General features: G+C 49.6%; 1 pseudogene; it reads right to left on the bottom strand.

Annotated features, from left to right (window-relative positions):
• Positions 1 to 6,385: 6,385 nt before the first annotated feature.
• On the bottom strand, positions 6,386 to 7,165 carry LOC142439075 (midkine pseudogene; annotated as a pseudogene).
• Positions 7,166 to 20,699: the final 13,534 nt, after the last annotated feature.

Raw genomic sequence — 20,699 nt, forward strand, 5'->3', positions numbered from 1 at the left:
CTACCCTGTCCTATAGGGTTGCCACAAGTCAGCATTGATTCTGTGGCAGTGGATGTGATGCCCAAGTGGGTTGATTGAGTGGTTTTCTAACAAAATAAGAGGGATGTCTGTTAGGTGACCATATATATGTGGACATGATATATGAATGGAGCTTGGCTTGCACTTAATTCTAGCCCTCATGAAGAGATCACCGAGGATATGGATGCTACCGTAAACAGTGGTGAAGAAACTAGATGGTGCCCGGCTATCAGAAGGAAGAGCATTTGTCTTTAAACAAGCAGCCATTTAAGTGAGGTGTCCATTTTAAGTCTACATGAAAGAAGCACACCAGCCTGTGGGATGCAAGGATTATAATAAATCCAAGGAGGGAATGGTATCAGCTTAAACTGTGAACACCTGGTTTGCAGAAGGCTAAGGATGGCAATAGGAGCCCTAATCTATTCACAAGGTCCACACATGGATTAGCCTCTGGTGACTCCCCTCTGGTCCTCGTTGAGGGATGTGGATACCCTTATTATCAGGGAGAGAGCATTGTAAAAGAAGTAGTTAGGTTAAAATGTAATAGCTGAGCATTCGATCCCCTGATTGACCATTTTAAAGTTGTTTCACTTAAAACAAAACAAACAAAAACTGGAAGGAAATATCCATTGATTAAGACTCTTGTGATTCCTCTCTGACCAGAGACCAGGGCTGTGAACAGCCTTTCTATCGTGCAGAATGCATTGCAAAGTGGATTATTGCAGATGCAGTTAGGTTAAAATGTAAGACCTTATCATTTGATCACCCTTATGATCTATTTTAAATTTGTTCTAGTTTTTAATATTTTCTGCTTTCTTTTCAATTGAGGTTTTTATCAGTTTTACTTTGTTGTTATTGGTTTTATGTTTGCAATGTTTTTCTAAATCCAAAATCCAGGATAGGTAAATCTATAGAGTCAATAACTGGATTAATGGTTCCTTGGATGTATGGCAGGGGAGGTTGGGGGTGGAAATAAGGAGTTAATAAATACAAGAAGGAAGAAAATATTTTAAAACTGATTGTGGTAAAGATGGTACAACCCTTCTTGATGTGATTGAACTATTGAATTGTGCGATATGTGAATTCTAAACCAATAACATGGTTTGAAAGAAAACAAAACAAAATCCTTCCAAGCCCCAGAGTTGACTTTCCCATTGAGATCTTCTGGATGATTCTCAAGCCACTTGTGTTGTGATTGTGTGTGGTTGAGTCAACTCTGACTCATAGTGGCCTTGGGTGGTGCAGTCGAGTGGCCCCATGAGCTTACGAGGCTGTAAATAAGTCTGAGAATTGAACTCCAGGTCTTTTCTGTGGAGCCACTTGAGGCTTGAACCACTGACTTTTTGGCTCGCAGCTGAGCTTGATCACTGGCTTCTCAGACTGCTTCTCAAATCAGTAAGTAGATCTGCTTTCCGTTCCTCATCGGGCAGTGCATACAGAGGGAATGCTAAGATCATATCTCTTCCTCTCATTGATTAAAAGACTGTAATTACTTTAGCTTGGAAATTAACTTTGCTGGCAATGTTAATATGATAAACGGTTGCATTATTACCTATGAGCTAATTATGTTCCCATCATTTCATGATTGCATTTGTATTCCCAGAGTCCCGAGGAGTTATTCCAGATGGATTTAATCACCCCAAAGCCATCTCACTGATAATATTCTCAGGTTAATGATTAATTATTAGTGCTTATGATCCCTTACACTGATCCCCTTTGGTCTCTTGGCTTCTGTATTTGTCTATATTTGATCTCTCTACCCAAGGATTTCCTGAAGAATATTGTATAGAATGCCTATTCTGGAAAATGTTCTGAAAAAAAAAAAAAGGATTCTGGGGGCCAATGGGAAAGACAGTGCAGTGCTCTTATATTGCAGTTGCTCCATGGAATTGCCAGAGTGAAACTGTAACGTAATGCATTGAATGTTTTATGGGTCCCCTTGGGTCTAACTATTGGGTTCAATGTTGTGCTTAGGGCTAGAGCTGCAAACCCACTAGCTGATCCAAGGAAGAAAATGAGGCTGAGGGAGGGGGGAAGCGGGGAGGGAGGGGGAAAAATGAGGACCTGATGCCAGGGGCTTAAGTGTAGAGCAAATGTTTTGAGAATGATGAGGACAATGAATGTACAAATGTGCTTTACACAATTGATGTATGTATGGATTGTGATAAGAGTTGTATGGGCCCCTAATAAAACGATTAAAAAAAGATGAGGCTGTCTGCTCCCATAAAGACTGATAACTTTGGAAACCCTAAGTGGACAGTTCTCCTCTATCTTATAAGATCACCCTGAATCGGAATCAACTTGACAACAGGGCGTCTTACAATAATCTTGCAATAAACAAAGAAGCTTGCCTGTCTTGTTTAACCTCGTGGTTCTCTAATTTAATTGAGCATGACTTTCTCGGTTCCCAGCTTCTCACAGAACTGTCTGCAGACGGTCCTTTGGGGAAACATTGATCTCCTTGTCTCTGCCTGCCCGCTCCTTCCTGCACTTATTTCCACCTTTCCTCCCAGCCCCCCTTCCTGCGTTAGAACAGGAGCACTCACCCTGGGGCCAGACCAGGGACATGTTTGTCAAATTCCGTATAGTCATCTTGAATATCCAGACACTGTATGCTTCCTCTCAATCCCTGACTCTAACCCCTATCCTGCACGTTGTTTCAGAGGCGATTGCCTCCCTTAGGGCTTAGGGTGGACAAACAGATGGGAAGTCCTTGCGATGCTGTTTACTGCCCCCAGAATCCATTTTCTTTGTTAGTCGTTCATAGTTAAAAATGCCTCCATGAGGTTTTTTTTCACCATCCCAATTTTTATGCCACAGTTTTCTTACTTTAAGGAGCCCTGAGTGGCTACGCATTGGGCTGCTAACGGCAAGGTCAGCAGTTCGAAACCACCAGCTGCTCTGCACTGTCCAAGATAGACGAGGCTGCCTCCGCCGGTAAAGACTTGCAGTCTCTGAGACTCATGGGGGCAGTTCTGCTCTGCCTTACAGGGCTGTTGGGAGTCAGTACTGACTTGATAGCAGTGCATTTGGTTGAGTGTGCTGGTTTGTTACCAATGTGTTTGGGTCATGCCCACCAGCTGCTCTGAGAACCAAAGATAAGCCTGTCTGCTCCTCAGATGAAAGAGAAGCCCCACAGCCTTTGAAACCAGCTCTGAGGCGTTGGGATTGACTCCATGGCTGTGGGTTTGCTTTGGTTTGAGTCTCGCGCTTTCCTGGCTTCTCTCTGTAAATGATGTCCTAAAGTATGATGAATACAAGAATAGGATGCTGGGATTGGAATTCCCAGGACTAAGGCGGAAGAGCAAACCATTTCTCTCCGACTGGGGGAACAGCTTCTTTTGGGCTTCATCCTTTGGAGCATTGTGGAAGGCACTGAAGACCCTGGATCCACATAAAAACCCAGCGTGTAGGCGCTGTTCCGCTGACCTCTGCTGCCTGGGGACCTTGTTTGCGTTAGAGTAGAGCGTGTTCCGTGGGATTTTCAGTGGCTGGTGTTTGGGAAATCTATCTCCAGATTCTTCCTCTCACGGGCTTCTGGGTGGACTCGCCCTCTCATCTTCTGGTTAGCAGTTACGGTCACTACAGCAGCGGTTCTCAACCTTTGGGGGTCGAATGACCCTTTCACAGGGGTCTCCCAATTCATCACAATAGCAAAATGACATTGATGAAGTAGCAACGAAAATAATTTGGGGGGGTCACCACAACATGAGGAACTGTGTGAGAGTGTCATGGCATTAGGAAGGTTGAGATCCACTGGACTGGACTACAGGGACCCCCAAAGATGAAAATACAAATGATTTCATTTGAGTGGTGGGAGAGGAGTCCTGGCAGGCTGGTTTTCTATTCACCATGCTTATTGAGGGTCCCCCCGCTTTTTCCCCCTTAGACATTGTTGTGGACACTGGAGACAGAGCCGCAAGCTGACCCAAGTTTGTGCCACGTTCCTAGTGGTCACTAGATCTCTGGGAATCCGCAGTCAGTGGCCTACATTTTATAGATGAAATAGGGCCACACAGCGGTGATACAACCTACTCAAGGTGACACAGCTTGTCTAGGCAGTCAGAACTCGGGCTAAGGGTCCAGTCTCCTATCCACCACATGCAGAATGCCCAGTGGCCCTGTGTAATGGAGCCCCCGCTTAATCTTTGGACCGCCAGTCTAGAGTGCTCCCCAACATTTGTCTCATGGAAAAAGCACAGTCCTTGGCATCAGTGTCTTGCAATGAGCTTCAAGCCAAGTGGCTGAGCTGCCTCTTCAAGTTGGTGATGGGGAGAGCTGTGACTGTGGGCATGGGCAGGTACCAGCAGATGCTCTGCTAGAAATGAGCTGGCTTTTGATCACTGTGCCGCACACAGAGCTGTGTTTCCTTTGTATGCAAAACCAAACCTGAACTCACTGCCACCGAGTCAGTTCTGACTCAGTGACCTCAGAGGACAGAGTAGAACTGCCCCCGGGGGGTGGAGGTGGGAGATGGGGGCAGGGGATGGGGTTCTGACTTCTGAGACTTTACATCTTTACAGGGGCAGGCGGCCTCTTCTTTCTCCAACCATGTGGCTGCTAGTCTTAAGGGCTGGCAGTTCCATGCATGGCCTACAAAGCTACTGGTGTAACATGTAGCAAATGGTGGCTGGCCGTACGGACAAATGATACCATGCGGATTTAGGGGTGACGACGCCTCGGCTGGGATCCCAGCAAGTAGTCACTATATCACAGTGACTAGTTGAGCCGACTTGTTGCTTGAACATGCCTTAAATGAGGCGACAGCTCTTCTCTGTGCACTCTGGGTGAGTGGAAAATAAAAACGGGTCCTTACTATTTAGACATCTCCTATGAGAAATCACTGGGAAAACGCCAGAGACAACACATGGTCATCACATCGAGCCCAGTTTATGGCGACCGCAGACAGAGCCTGCTTTTGAGACCTAGTCTCCTTTGTCCTGCAGGGCGGCTGGTGGACTTGAACTCCTGGCATTGAAGTTAGCAGCAGCCCAAAGCCTGACCCACCATTGTTAGTCACACAGACCTCCCCTCCCGTCATCCTTCATTTTCAATAAACAAACTTGAGGGTTTTTCCAGAGAGCTGTTAATGTAAGGTTCAGGAGGCCTGTTGGTGCCATGGTTCTGCCTTGGGTGGCTAACCCCAAGGTCAGTAGTTCGAAACCACTGGCTGCTCCATGAGAGAAAGAGCTTTCTACGCCCATAGAAGTCCAGTCTCGGAAACTCACAGGGGCAGTTCTATGCTGGTCTGAGGGTCACTATGAGTCAGAATCAACTGCGTGGCCATGAGTGAGTTTGTTTCTTTTGTTTGTTACCTGAGCTTCAAGGGGTACATCAGGATATCCAGCTGCTGTTTAGCCAGTCCCTACTCCCAGCATCACCTAGTACGTGAACTCCAAGTTCGCCGCAGAGGTGGCTCTGTGGGTCCATTTCCTATAAGGAGACAGCTGTGGGCAGAGTTGAGACCCTGCAGCAGTTCTCAACCTTCCTAATGTCACAACCCTTTCATACACTTCCTCATGTGGTGGTGACCTCAATCATAAAATGACTTTGTTGCTACTTCATAAGTGTAATTTTGCTACTGTTATGCATCAGGCAACCCCTGTGAAAGGGTCATTTGACCCACCAAAGGGGTCGCGACCCACAGGTTGAGAATCTCTGTAGATGAACTTGCACCGGCGCCTATCTTACCACTGTCTACCTTTTAGCCACCCTCTTGGCTGGTCTTGGGTGACTAGTCAAGGCACTTGTTAGCGAGGATTTTTTGCACCGTGATAGTTTGATGAAAAGACAAGAAAACATGCTTAGTAAGTTTGCTGCATCTGATTCAGAGGGGTAATCCTGACTCCTGGGTGGGTCTTGAAGGCAAGAGTCATCGGCGCTGTCACAGAGTAGCGTGGAGTTACTGATAGCATGATCTGCTGACGGTTGCTATAGCAATGAGTGGTTTGATTGCACTGTGCAGTTGGTGGTGCAGTGTGAATGTGTAAAAGGATCCTGCCGACATGGCAGAAACTTCTGGAGTCCAGGAGAATGACTGCCAAGTGAGTGGAAAGCTGTCCAACACGGCACTCTCAGGTTCTAGGTTATTTCAAGGCACATCGTCACCTGCAATCTACCTGTTGCCCCAAATATTTGCAGTGACTTTAGTAAAGACTTTGGTTTTTTTTCTTTTACGCAAAAGGGAAGAAATTTATGGAAGCCCATATGGGAAACCCTAGAGGGGCCCAGCATACCCTGCTGTGGAGGCATACCCGTTCACTGCACCCCCATGTCCCAGAGGGGCTCCCCTCGAGCCAAGCCCCAAAGCCCCAGGATCGACTGGGGGTAGGGACGCTAAAGACTATAGATGTGAAAGTTGTTTGGTTTCTTTCTTTTTTTTTTTTTTATTGGGACGGAAAACGGTTTATTTGCTTCTTAGTAATGGCGCCATGTCGGGAAGTACAAAAGGTTGTGGGGAGCGTGCACGAGTGAAATCCGTTTGGGAGGAGCCTGGAGCGTTCCAGAAACCAACCCTAGTCCCTCTCCACTTGGAGTGTGTGTGGGGGTGGGGTGGGGAGTGTGGGGGGCAGGGGAGAGACCGGTGTGTTTGATAAATCTAACAAGTGAGATGAAGGCACTGGTGGGTGACATCTCTGAAGGGGCAGGCCAGGGGGCACGGGCATCCAGACCTGGCCTCTAGTCCTTCCCCTTCCCCTTCTTGGCTTTGGCCTTGGCTTTGGTCTTCGGGGTCTAAGGCTTCATCACGAGGATGGTGTCCTGGCACTGGGCATTATACCGCGCCTTCTTCAGGGTGCCCTGGCGGGCCTTGGTGCCTGTGCCCCCATCGCACGCCCCTCAGTTCTCAAACTTGTACTTACAGTCGGCTCCAAACTCCTTCTTCCAGTTGCAGGGTACTCTGCACCGGATATGCTGGGTCTGGGTCCCACAGGTGCCCTCACGGAAACCCACGCCACCGCAGTCCTTGCTGCTGGGGGTGCAGGGCCCCCAGGCCCACTCCGCCCACGGGCTGCCCGGGCCGCCCTTCTTCACCTTGTCTTTCTTTTTGGCCGCTGCGGAAGTGAGCGCCAGGGGGGCCAGGAGGGCGAGGAGGAGGAAGGCTCGGTGCTGCATCTCGCTTGCTGTCGGTGATGCTTAGCTCCCTCCCGGCTCCAGCCCGTCCTGCTCTGGCCGCTGAGGCCCCTTTTTTCATTTGGTTTCTTTTTAAAGTGACTGCACCTTGTTAAAAAGACATATGATTATATCGGCATATGATTCACATATACAATTTCATCTCCATAGGTACTTGTGGTGCGTGTGTTTTACGTGAGGGCTCAAGTCTTTGAAGATAGATTGTACTGTTTGTTTCCAAAGGCAACACGCTTTCATTTGTCTGTGGCAGACATTTTCCCCGGGGCAGACATGTAGGCATGCCATGATGTACAGAGATGAACTCTGGTGGCTTTTCAGGGAGACAGGTTCGAGGGAACTGGAAGCATGAACACACGATTGGGGCGAATTGCAAATGGAATTGCAGCTGTTAGAACCTTGTAGATTATCCAGGCGGAGAGAAATGTGACCGTCTGTAACGGAAGGATTTCATGGAGCTCTTTAGAAACAATGTAGCAGTCCTCTGAGGGCGTATGATGAATGGTGAGGAGCAGGCCACTCCAACAGGTGGGACTCTCCCTGTCTATTCTCCTTGTCTGTTTGGGTGTGTCTGTTGGAACTTGGGCTCGGGTTGCCCTGTCTTTTCTTTCCTTTTTATAAAGTACTTTGATATCCCAGTTTTTAGGGCTTTGGCCTGTGTGTTCCGAACAAGATCCGGTGTGCCCATACAGTGTGGTAAACATCATGCTTGGAAAAGTTTGCCTCTCGCTTTGTGTTTGGGCCAGCGGCACTTCAGTGGGCGCTCCTGGAGAAGGGTCCGGTTGACCCATTTTGCTCGGCGGCAGCTTCTCTTCTGCAAACGCTGCTTTGCTGCCACCTGGAGGCATGTTGCAGGAGGTGCCTTGGAGGGCTGGCGGGGAAGGCCGGGAACACAAGCTGCCCTGGCTGGGTGTCAGCTAGGGTCTTGTACGCATTCCTCAGGGATCAGTTGACACAACCACGTAAAATTGAGGCGGCTGCCTGTTTACTTTGCATTGCAGAAGCTGATGTGCTTGATAACTTTCAACAGCAAGATCATTTGGTGGGGTGGGGGAGGAAGGTAAGTCTATGACTAGGTGCCATAAAGCGAATTCCCAATGATTGCTGCTCTCATTAATACAAAACTAAAAACAGACACACCATATTACATCTTGACTCAGGGAATCATTGACATCTCTGCTCTGTCCCTGCCATAGTACAGCGTCATGCCAATGAGTAATACCTTTGTTGTTAAACAGACCCATGGATGCAGGCTCCTGGGCTGTGGCCAGGTAGGAGGAAGGACTGTACACCTAACTGCTTTGAGGTGTGAGGCGTCAGGTCACTTACCTGAATGGGAAGGGCGGGGCAGAGTGGGAACAGCTGGTTAGAGGGCGACTGTGGGTAGCAGCAGCCAGCAGGCCCTGGAGCAGGTGGGGCAGGGAAGCCAGGCTTCCGGTGTGAAGCAGGCCAGGGTCCACACCCCAGTGTTGACCAATAGCAGTTTAGGGTGCACTGTTCAGATATCTGCCTTTGCTAGGGAGTCCCTGGGTCGTACACACAGTGAACACACGCCTGAGTCTGCCTGCCCGAAGGAAAAATGCTGGCTGCCTCCTTTCAGACGTCCACCTTCACCGTGACTTGGGGCAGTCACAGCCATCGGGGCAATGCTGACTCACGGAGACCCTATAGAGCAGGGTACAACTGCCTCTGTGGGTTTCCGAAACTGTCACCGTCACAGGACTGGAAAGCCTTGTCTTTCTCCCACAAAGCGGGCTGGGCGTTTTGAACTGCTGAGCTTGAGGTTAGCAACCCAACACACAACCACTATGTCACCAGAGCCCCCTGTAGATTCCACAGCAACTGTTTTTGATGTGGTTTTTTTTGGGGGGGGCCTTCATTGGGGTATCCAACCAGTTTTCATCCCCTACCACCTAGGCCAAACTGGGTCTCACTGTTTTTTTCAACAACAGTGGGGCTTGTTTACAAGCAATTAAGTATCTGAGAAGAGAACCAATCAGCCGAGCCACAGAGAAAAATACTCCTGTAAGTGAATGTTCCCGTTCAAGCGAGACCGTCCTGGTGGCTCCCCTTACCAGGAAGCCTTTTCAGGACGAGGGCAGCGGCGGGTGTGCCTGGGGCTGGTCACCGCTCCGAGTGGCACTGGGCAGTGCTGAAGGGCCCTGTGACCCCGAGTGAGGAGAAGCCAACCCGGCTCTAGAATGAGCTGAGCGCTCCCGAAGGCAAGGCCGTTTGGGCCCTGGGTGCAATCGGCGGTGAGGGAGGCAGTTGACGCACTGCGGTTCCTCAGGTGTCCACACTCATGTACTCCGAATCGGAGCTGCTTTGAGTGGCCTTGGGTTGGTGGGCAGCCTGCTTTCCGACGCACGGGCGTTCGTTTCTGAATTGATCTCCTTTTCCCCCTCCCTCGGGATTCCCTGCGAGCTGGTGTACATCTTGGTCCGCCCCAGGAAGACTGGCGCATGGCGCAGGCTCGGGTGATTTGCTCTGGGCCCGGCTTTTTATGAAGTCTCGTCTCAAAGCCCAGGTCAGGGCATACGGCGGCTTGGCCCCTCGCTTGTACCGTCTCATCCCGTCTCTCCTTCTGACAAAAACTCCCACCGGCAGATCCTGATGCGAATTATTCCTTTCGCAGAACTTGAGAATCTGGTGTCCAGCAGCTACTCACCCGAGGAGGAGGGCGCAAAGGTAAGGATTTCTTTTCCCGCGTGTTTCTTGGCAATTTTCCTCTGGTGTTGAAGTCGATGGCAGCATCAACCACGGAGACAGTGGGGAGGAGGGAGAGCGAGCCATTCAAATAATGTGGAATTCCGCGTCTGTGATCAACGTTGCCATCTGGTTATGACCCCAACTGGGAGGGTAGGCCTTGCATCTTCCAGTGGGAATTTGGGATGGGAGGTTGGGCTCAGCAGCCGCCCGCCGGCCTCGCAGTGGCAAGAGTGAATCTGGGCGATACTCTCCGAGAATAAGAGGCCGGTGGACAGCTTCCCAGGCGTGTTCCAGCTTGGGACAGATTCTTTTCTTATTGGTAGCTTGTAAAGGAGATGGATTACATACAAGGGCAGTGTCTGTTTACATGGAGGCAATTATTCACACCTTACGGCTTTCACCACGAGGCCTCCCAAGCGCGTGTTTACTGTTTGCAAAAGCAAGCAGATAAACATTAGTGGAGCAAATATGCCACTGCAAGAGGAAAACCACCTGCCTCTGTCTCCTGCAGCGTGTCCGAAGCCCCGAGGCTCCGCCGGATGAACGTGGAGACCAGGACGATCCAGTTCTGGGTATGTTCCAAAGCGCAGCTCTCCCTGGCCCTCGGTGGGGCTCACAGAGGACAGGGAGAAAAATGTATTTTCAGATGAAAACATTCCTTTCAGGGTACCTTGGCTTTTATCTCGAAAGCCAACCCAGGTAAATGTTCTTTGCAGCCACAGTTGAAAAGGCTTTGCCTTCTGGGGCCAGGTGTCCCTTTTACGATCTGAAATGAAAAGCAAGTCAAAACAAATAAACAGAGCAGCCCACGCATTTGGGGGAGCAACCTCCAGTGGTGCCAGATGCTGACTGGGCCTTGGCGCGCGCACGGCCTTGTTGTGCCTGGGACGCAGGCCCGCTCAGCCTTCGGGTTCAGGTGCCAAGGCAGGGTGGAACCGAGGCACTTAACTCCCTTCTGCTCAGCGCTGCCACCCCCAGGCCTCGTCCTCCCCAGACTTGCCACCTGTGGGGGCTCTCAGAAGCTGAGCCCTGTGAGCTAACCCCTGGTCTGAGAAGACCAGCTGCTTGTCCCTGGGCCTGGGCGGAGATGGGATTCTTCCAAAGATGCCTGGTGCTCCCTTGGCCAGGGGGAGGTGTTTCCTCCGGTGACCTTGGAGACTCTCAGCTGCTCTCAAGGTTTGCCGGTTCACCACCACTCCCTGAGGGCACCTTCTCCCTCTGCCCTTTCTCTTTCTTCGAAGCCCCAGACACACACACACACACACACACACACCACTCACCCACCTACCCACCCACCGCTGCCCCGCAGTTATTCAGTGGTGGGCAGAGCCCAATGAAGACAGTGGTGGTAGCAGTTCTGCGGTTCGAACCCTCCAGGTTGAATCCCCAGCCAGTGCACGTCTGTGCACCTGTGACACTGAACAGGTATCAACGTTGCTTACACACTAAGACGCACCAGGATGAAAGACCAGCCCTGTGGGTCATGATGGTCCCAGGCCGGCAGTGACAACAGCAGCAGCATCTGGTGACGCCGTGGAGAGTTTGCAAGAAATAGACTGGGCTATCAGCAGAGAACCCTGGCTTGGCACCTGGGTCCATTGTGAAGCCCCGCCCCCGGGCCTGTCCACCCCCAACGCCCCAGGCTGCTCCACGGGCAGCAGAGGAGCCGTGTGTATTTCCAGTTGGCTCCTGCAGGCACACCTCGCCCCTTGGGGAAAGCACACACGTGGCTGCAGCAGGCCTTAGGCTGAAGGAGGTGGGCGTGTGGAGGTGGCGGCCAAGTACTCGGGCTGGTGTGAGCCCCAGAAAATGTGAAGCAATGTCCAGGGGGTGTGAATCGGAGAAGGTGGCCGGGCCATCAGGGAGCCCTGGGAGGGCGCTGTTCAGCAGGTCCACAGCAGGGAAGTTACAACAGCTCAGGCCCCAGGAGGCAGACAGCAGGGCCAGGAGGAAGCACCCGCCGCAGGCTTGTCGGTTGACAGTGCTGCTTGGCCAAGAGCCGGAGGGGGGCCTGCTAGATCTCCCTGCCTGGGGTCCCCCGGTTGGAGCGTCCACAGACGGAACTTGCACCGGGACTCAGACCAGCACCAAGAATGACTGTTTCTGCTCTATAAGGTAAGAGTAGTAATGGACTTCAAGCAAGGGAGACGAGGAGGAGTCAGGTAGGAGAGCACACATCTGGGGTATGGACGGCTGCTGAGGGCCAGGGGAGCTGCAGTGTAGCCCTTAGTTCCCGCAGCCAGGGTATCTCATCTCAAAATTGCCTCATGCTCCTGGGAATGTTAGCTTGGAAGAATGTTTACCGGGACCAATGGCTGGTGGGGCAGGAGTGTCGGCTGTGCCCAAGATTCAATGGGAGGAGGGTTTTTATTTGAGTCTGGAAAACCCCGTTCTTGGTGCTTTGCTGGGTGAGGAGACATGTGTTAGGGAGCTCCAGTTGCCATGCCTCATGCGCATGTTTGGTCAGTAATCTCACTGCATCCGAGGTGGATTGGAAGGAAGCCTTTGAAGGAGACAGCCACGTGCACAGCTGTAATTCAGAGATGGCTGGAGAGGGTCTTGGAACGTAGTTCCTTCTACTCACATTGGATTTGGTGGTTGTTGGTTTAAATCCTTTGGATGAAAACCCCCTAACTTCAGGAAACAAGTGTTCAAAGAACCTTCTGGGACAGAGAGGAAGGGCAGCCCACAGTGGTCTGATGATAAACTGAAGTCACCTGTTCCCCAAGACTTGAAAACATATTTTCTGCTCCCCAAGACTTGAAAACATATTTTGTACGTGGCTATATTCTGCCTCGGGAGCCCTGGTGGTTATATATTGGGTTGTTAAACTGCAAGGTCAGTAGCCGCTCCATGGGAAACAGGCCTTTCTACTCCCATAAAGAGTTTCGGTCTTGGAAACATAGGGGCAGTTCTACCCAGTCCTGTAGATTCACTGTGTTGACTCATGCAGTGAGTTCGGTGTCTTGGTTGCTACTCTGCCCAGTCTTTGAGGAAGTGCTAATAAAAGAATGTGGGACAGAGGTGTCTCTGCTGAGCTGTCTTGCCCAACATGACAGGACATAGTATTGTTACTGCTAAATGACCTCAGTCCTGTCCAGTAGAACGTTCTGTGATGATGGAAGTGCTTGATACCCGTGCTGTCCAGTATGGCTTAGCTGTCCATTGAGCCTCTAGCCACAGGTGTCCACAGAGTATGTGGCTAGCGTATTTGAGAAATGCAACTTCAAAATTTTTGTGCTGACAGGGCAGGACCAGGGTAAGTGCCCTTTGTCGTACCGCTGAGAGCATGAAGACTCACATTGGCCTACCCTTGACACAGACTGGTCTGCATATGGAATGTGATGGTTGGCTTAGCATCTCTGGTGGGAGGAGCTGAGGAGCTCACCCACGCCGGCCCCCCCAAAACCCCGTATCCAATCTAGGACTCATGGTTCCCTGGCTGCGGTTCTGTTAAGGTTTTACTGTCACAGTGGAGGGTGGGCTTAGTCAGCAGGGATGGTTTCTTCATATTCTTGGCAAGGCACACGGAAGAAATGCAGAAGGACTTGTAGAAAGTTTGTGGAAAACTAGGATGAGAAGGGACGAGGGGCTTTCATGAACTTTCTGAGGCGGTCCCAAAGAAAGAGTAAATGAAAATGTTCAATGCCAAATAGTGTAGTAAGGAAGAAAGGGCCCTTTGGGCTCCAATAGATGCGATGGAGACGTGGGATCCCAGCTTGAAGCAGAGTTAAAGTCCAATGATAACCAAACGCACTGCCTCCGGCAGTTGACTCGGGCACATAGTGATCCTCACGTGGGCCTCCCAGGCCACTGCATTTCTTTCTGCACTAGATAGCCTCATCTTCCTCCCGGAGAGCGGCTGGCGGGTTTGAACTTTTCATCTTTCAGTCAGCAGCCCCAAACCTAAACTGCATCGCCACTAGGATTCCTTCAGTAATCCCCCTCCAAACAATAACACCCCCCCCCAACTCCACTGCCACGGAGTGGGCGCAGATTCCCAGGGACCCTCTATAGCAGCGGGTTCCCAGATTGCCCTTTCTCCCATAGAGTGGCTGAAGGGTTTGATCTGCCGACCTTGTGGTCAGCAGTCTAATGCACATTCAATAGTGCCACCAGGGCTCCTTAAGGACCAGCCATCGGCAGCAGCAGATGTGGCAAGAAGAATGGAAGGCACATCTCATGGGAACATCTCAGTGCACAGCCCATGCGTTCTGCAGCAGTGGGTAAGGTTTGGATGCCTTTAATAGAATCTCAATAGCAAACAAAAACACGCGAACCTAGCCAGGCAGAGTCTTCACAGCTGCGAATGACTTGTTTTCTTATTGTCCCATTAATTAAAACAAAACAAAACACTTTATTTGAGCAAGTGGAGGTTTACAGGAAAACTGTGCAGAAAGCATCAAGAGTTTCCATATGCCCCACTCCCTCCTCTGTACCATGGCCCAAGGGCCCGGTGCTGCCCAGTCCATTCTGATTCATGGCTTCCCCAGTGCTTCAGAGTAGAATGCATTCCCTTAGGCTGTGGTCTTTCACAAGATGACTGCCAGGCCTTTCTCCCGAGGCACTGCTGGGTGGATTTGAACTGCCAGCCTCTCAGCTGGTAGTAGTGCGTACCAAGGGACCTCTCATAGGCCATGTCTCCTAGTATTATTACTATTGCCATTAACACCTTGTATTAGTGTGGTCAGTTTGTTGCAATTGATGAACTGGTATCAAAGCATTGTTACTGACAAAAGCCCACCTGGTGATTAGAATTTGCTTTTGTGTTGAACAGTCCTGTGGGTTTTGACAGACACGTGATGTCATGGCTGTGCCATTGCCAGGCCAGTATCACACAGAATAGTTGCTCTGCCCTGATACTGCCCTCTGCAACTCTCACCCACCCTCCCCTCTCCCCTCCTCTTGTCAAGGACGTCTCCTTTTGGAGAAGGTCATATCGTTGGAATCATAATCAGAGATAGCTTTTTAGACTGGTTTCTTACACTCAGTGTGCTTCTAAGGGTCCTCTATTATGTCTTTAAAAAATTGTTGTTGAGAATCTCTGCAGTAGAATATTCGCCCATTCGACAGGTACACAATTTCTACATGTTCAGGGGAGTGACAGGAGTTACGGCCTTCAAGCCGTGCAGCGGTTCTCGCCGTCCTTTCTGGGTTGTTGACCTCTTTTCCTATCAGCTCGCTGCCCGCTCCGTTTCTCGTCTGCTCTTCTGAGTTGCTGCTGTCCGGGTGAGGAGCTTTGGTGGCACTGTGGGTAAGTGCCGCGAGGTGGGTGATCCAAAAGCCACCAGCTGCTCTGCAGAGGAACGACGAGGCTGCCCGCTCCTATCCGGAGTCCCTGCCTTGGAAATGGTCTCTAAGTTTGCTGTGAGCCCGAGTTGACTCACAGTGGCAATGCGTTTGGTTTGGGCTGGTTGTTTGGGTTGTCAGTTTGATCCCATATAGATAATTCTTAAATGAGCATATGCTGAGGGCAGGCACTAGTTTAAACAACCAAGTTTGGTTTAAAGAAGACTTCTGGGTATATGATTGTATTTTTTACACACACCCCCCAGGGCAAGACATTTGGAGGGTAAGTCAGCCTCTGTAGATCTAGAGAGTATGGATTCTGTGAGAATCTTGAACTCTATTCTGCACACACACACCCTCCTCCTTCGTATCTTTCTGTAGTCCAATCGTGCCTTTGTTTTATCGCCGACCAACTCCACTTGCACAAGGTTGAATCTGGAAGGGAAAAAAAAGATAAAAAGTAGCATGGGTTTCCAGCTGAAAGTTAAGTTTGTGCCGTGGGGGAGGACAGAGCAGCGAGAGTCATGCAGAGATGTTCTAGAGGGCGCCACTCTCGTTCACTTGGAAGTGATGTTCAATGGGGGGAGTGAGTTGCGTGTGCCGGGCCAGCTCAGGCAACACGCCGAGGCGGATTTTCCTGCCGTGATTTATCAGCAGTGATTGGCATGGGCTAAAAGATGACTTGAAGCTCACTTGGCTGACTCTGCGTATCATGTGACGTTTTGGATGGAGACGTGAAGGACTGGTGAAACTGACCTGTCAAAACAAGAACTTTGTGAGCATGCTGGAACTTTCCTCTGTCAGGGAAAGCAGTGGGACAGGAGGAGCGACTCGTGGTGAGGGAATTGGCTAGCTTGCTTGGGAGTCTCCATCCTGAAGCTCTCTGTAGAAAGCTGTGCGGGGTCTGCTGGGCTAGGTGTGGCTGGCTGGCAGAGAGTGGCTGGCAGAGAGTAGCTCCTGTACCAGGGATGGTTATTTTTAAAACAATTTTCTGCTAAACAAGCTGTATAAAAGACAATTCAATATTTTATAGTTATAGAAATAAATATGCTCAGAGTTAAAAAAATGAAATTTTTAGAAAGTGTAGAAAAGAGGGTGGGGGAAAGCCAAATGATAATTCCACCACCCAAAGACTCACTCATTCACTGTCAGCAAGTCTATGCCAACGTATAGTAACCTTACAGGACAGGGTAGAACTGCCCCTGTGGGTTTTTGAGAGGGCAAATTTTTATAGGAGCAGAAAGCCTCATTTTTCTTCCTTGGAGCTATTGATGGTTTCAAACTGCTGACTTTGCAGTGAGCATCTCAGTGCATAACTCACTCCTCCACCAGAGCTCCTCCCAGTCCCCCCACCTCCCTCCATCCATTTTCACATGGTCATTGTCATGTGTTTTCTGCATTTAAAAAGTATACACCGTAAGTAAGAGCTCTTTCACGATGGTGGAAAATGACACCATCCGGTTTTCTACAAAGCACTGGACCGCGTGGGTAAGAAGGGACGGTTATTTTTTTTTAAAGATCTTTCTGCTTAACAAGCTGTACAAAAGGAAACATATCACAGATTGCTCTCCACAAATCAGAAAAACAAAACCCGAAGGAAACAGAACCCCGTTCATGATTTGTCTCGCTAACTTCACAGAGTCGCCTGGTCAGCACAGGCTGCAGCCGGGACTGCTACTATTCTGCATTCCTTCTACTCTGGGTCCTTTATGCAGAAGACAAAGAACACCTCTTGGTGGATATTGGGGAGTAGGTGGGCCCCCGGGGTCACTGATGACCACTAGTCCCAGACTAGAGGCAGGAGGACACTCAGCGCCCAGAGAGCCCACTCTGACCCGCTGGGCAGAGAAGGAAGCAGAAATAGACCCAACAACCAAGCAGCAGGCTGTGAGGTGCTTCAGATGGCTCCAGGCAGAAGACAAGGCTCTTCCATGGTTATAGGCAATGGCCAAGTGGGAGAAAGAAAGTCTCCACACAGGAAGTGCAGGGAAAACATCAACCAAAGGAAACAGAGAAAATGATGGGCAATCCAAAGAAGTCACCATTGCGTGGCTGAATGTGGTGGCGGCGGTGTTGGTTAGTGCCGCTCTGACCCTGACTCTGGGCCACCCGGTGCCCAACAGAAGGAAGAGCTGAGGCCCTGCATCATCCTCACGGCGGGCTTGCACCCAGGATCCACGTGGTTTGCTTCGGCTGACGTTAGGAAGTACCCCGCCAGTCCTTGCCTTCTTGCTTACCTTCTTAACGGTGATTCGGGTGGAAGTTTCCCGAGCAAGCTTCTTTTCCATTCAACAGTTCACACGCATTTTGCTCTGTGACATTGAGGAGAGTCCCCGCAGTGTCGTGGACTCTGCCTGCCTCCTCGCTGTGTGCACCGTTGCCATTTGCAGTGCATCCCCCTGCACATTATTTCTGGGCAGATGCTGCTTTCGGTGTGGTCCAGTTGGCTGTACCTCTCTGATGTTCTTGTCACCTGTCAGCTGAGTGGCTGAAAGGTGACCCCTGGGGGTAGCTTACAGAGGACTGAGGGCCATGGTCTAGGGGGTTCTATCAGTGTATCTGATCAGCCAGCTTGGTCTTCTTTTTATTTGAGTTTTGCTCCCCCTTTTCTGCCATTCTATTCAGAGTATCCTACTGTGATCCCTTTTTAGCTGGTCAGCAGTGGCAATTCACCATCTAGGACAGCGGTTCGCAACTCGTGGGTCTCGACCCCTTTGCGGGTTAAACGACCCTTCATGGGGTCATAATACGTCCTGCATATCAGATATTCATATGATTCATAACAGTAGTAAAATGACAGTGATGAAGTAGCATTGAAAATAATTTTATGGTTGGGGGGTCACCACAAGAGGAACTATATGAAAGGGTCGCGGCAGGAGGAAGGTTGAGAACCACTGATCTAGTGCCCATTTGGTCTCAGGTTCACGGACCTGGGGTTCCTTTGGATTTTTTCCGGGCCGCTTTGATGTTCCTCATTCTCCTTTTCCCTGGATGGGGAGAGATCGGGAGTTGCAGCTTAGATGGTCCCTTGGTCTTCTTCCTAGTCTGTTTTAGCCGAGAAGTCCATGGATGCCTGTTTTTTATCCTAAAAACATGGAAACTTCCACCGACTGGTGGCTGCAGTTGAGGTGCCTTGGTAAGCAATTGAACCCAGGTCTCTGCATGGAAGGTAAGAATTCTACTTCCTGATCAGAGTGTTAGGTATAGTGTGTGTGTGTACATATATATAATTATACACTGTATAGATTATATTTTTCTCAAGATCTTATCTGTGCATCTGGTTGGGTAATAACAATCCCATGGATTTCAGCAGCAAACTAAGCAGAGATGGTGTCCATGATCATTTGGTAAATAACTAACTAGGTTAGCCTTTATTGTTTTTTCACACGAATTCAAAGTTTGGGAATGGACCTAGGGTTACCAAGCTATAGAGACAGAAATTTTAAGGTTCTGGGGTGGAAAGAAAATTTGGAGTTGGTTCCGAACAAAGTCTTCAGCACCGAGTCCTGCATCCAGGACCCAGGTAAGCAAGTGGTGTCCGTTGTTGCTGGTGTCTTGTGCCTGAGGCGCTTCCAGCTCACGCTGGTGCTTTGTGCCACGCTAGAACATGGTCCCGGGGGATTTTTTTGACAGTAACCTTGCAAAAGCTGACTTGTCAAGTCTTTGGCAGTGTGGCTGGGCGGTTGCAAACTTTTGGCTGGCTTTTTGTTTGCTGAATGTCGAAATCTGAAGACTGGTCCTTCAACATGAAAGGAAGTAAGAACAAGAAAAGGGTCCTCGGAGGAAAACTTAGCAGAGTTTTATCTTGAAAAATAACAAGCTTTCAAGCCCACCGAGGGGCAGAGCTCACTCATGTGTCCAGGGCTACAGAGGTGGATGGGAATTTTTTCCTTTCTTTCCTGCCATACTCCTCACCCCTCGCCCCCCTTCTTTCTGATCATCTCTCAACTGCAGGTTAAAGCTTATGAGGGATTTGGTTTTGATAGGAAGGGGGCACTGGGGAGGGAGAAATACCCAAGAAGATCGTTGGGAATGCAAAATGATTTATAGAAATTCTTCCTCAATTGTTCCTCCTGCTCGTTTCAGGTAACCTTCCTGAGTGTGTTTGGTGAGGTTTGCCAAAAATGTTTTTGGTGGGGGAAAGCGCTGACTTCTGGAATTCGGCGGAGTATTAGAAGCCCAATTGGGTTTGCTGAGCTTGTATTTATTTGTGGCTTCATTGGGTGAAACTTTCCTTGTTGAAGGAGAATAGAGTATGTTCTGTAAATCGGACATGTGGAGTAGTGATGGACAGATTTTTATCCCATAAAGTGAAGGAAAGGACATGCTGAGCTTTGGAAGGCTGATAGAGACTGTGAGCCGAGGAAACCCGAAGAAAGTTTGTACTTGGCCTGAGGGTTACATTCTGTTGCGCTGACCTTCTTTCTAATAGCTGAAAACACTGTGGTACATTTTTTCCTTGGCTTTTATTGGGGGCGCTTACATCTTTTATGACAAACCTTACATTCATCCAGTGTGTCAAGCACATTTGCACATATGCTGCCATCATTTTCAAAGCATTTTCTTCCCACTTGAGCCCCTGATATTAGCTCCCCATTTCTTCCCCCTCCCTTCTCCACTCACCCTCCCCCATGAACCCTTGATAAGTTATAGATTATTATTTTCATATCTTACATTGTCCTCTGTCACCCCTCATCCACTTTTCTGTTATTTGTCCCCCGGGACGGGGTTCTAGATTGATCTTTGTGATTGATTCCCTCTTTCTCCCCCTGCCCTCCCCTAATCCTCCTGGTACCCTGTTTCCCTGAAAGTAAGACATCCTCTGAAAATAAGACCTACTTACAGTTTTGCCTCTTGCTGAAATATAAGGCATCCCCCTAAAATAAGACCTCCCCAAAAATAAGCCCCCCTGAAGTTACTGGACACTGGATTGTAGCGGCAGACACCGCCGTGCAGCTCACTGTTGGCTTCAGCGCAGCCAGAGCAGACAGGAAGTGCGAGGTCTCTTTTAATAAAACAATAAACAATAAATGTGTACCGTATTCTTCTTCATGGAAACATAAAACATCCCTGAAAATAAGACCTAGTGCATCTTTGGGAGCAAAAATTAATATAAGGCTCTGTCTTATTTTTGAGGAAACAGGGTATCTCTACTCTCACTGTTGCCCCTGAGGGGTTTATCTCTCCTGGATTCCCGGTGTTGCTGGCTCGTATCTGTAGCAGTGTGCATGTTCTGTCTAATCTGATTTGTAAGGTAGAATTGAGGTCATGACAGTGGGGGGAAGGAAGCACCAAAGAACTAGAGGAAAGTTGTGTGTTTCATCGGTGCTTTACTGCACCAACTGGCTCATCTCTTCCCTGTGACCCCTCTGTAAGGGAATGTCCAATTGCCTACAGATGGGCATTGGGTATGCACTCCATTCCCCCCACCATTCATCTTGGTATGGGTTTGTTCTGGGTCTTAGATACCTGATGCCATCGACTCCTCATGATCACACAGGCTGGTGTGCTTCTTCCATGTGAGCTTTGTTGCTTCCCAGCTAGATGGCTGCTTG

The sequence above is a fragment of the Tenrec ecaudatus genome, chromosome 2, assembly GCF_050624435.1.
Source record: "Tenrec ecaudatus isolate mTenEca1 chromosome 2, mTenEca1.hap1, whole genome shotgun sequence".
In the NCBI taxonomy this organism is placed as follows: Eukaryota; Metazoa; Chordata; class Mammalia; order Afrosoricida; family Tenrecidae; genus Tenrec; species Tenrec ecaudatus.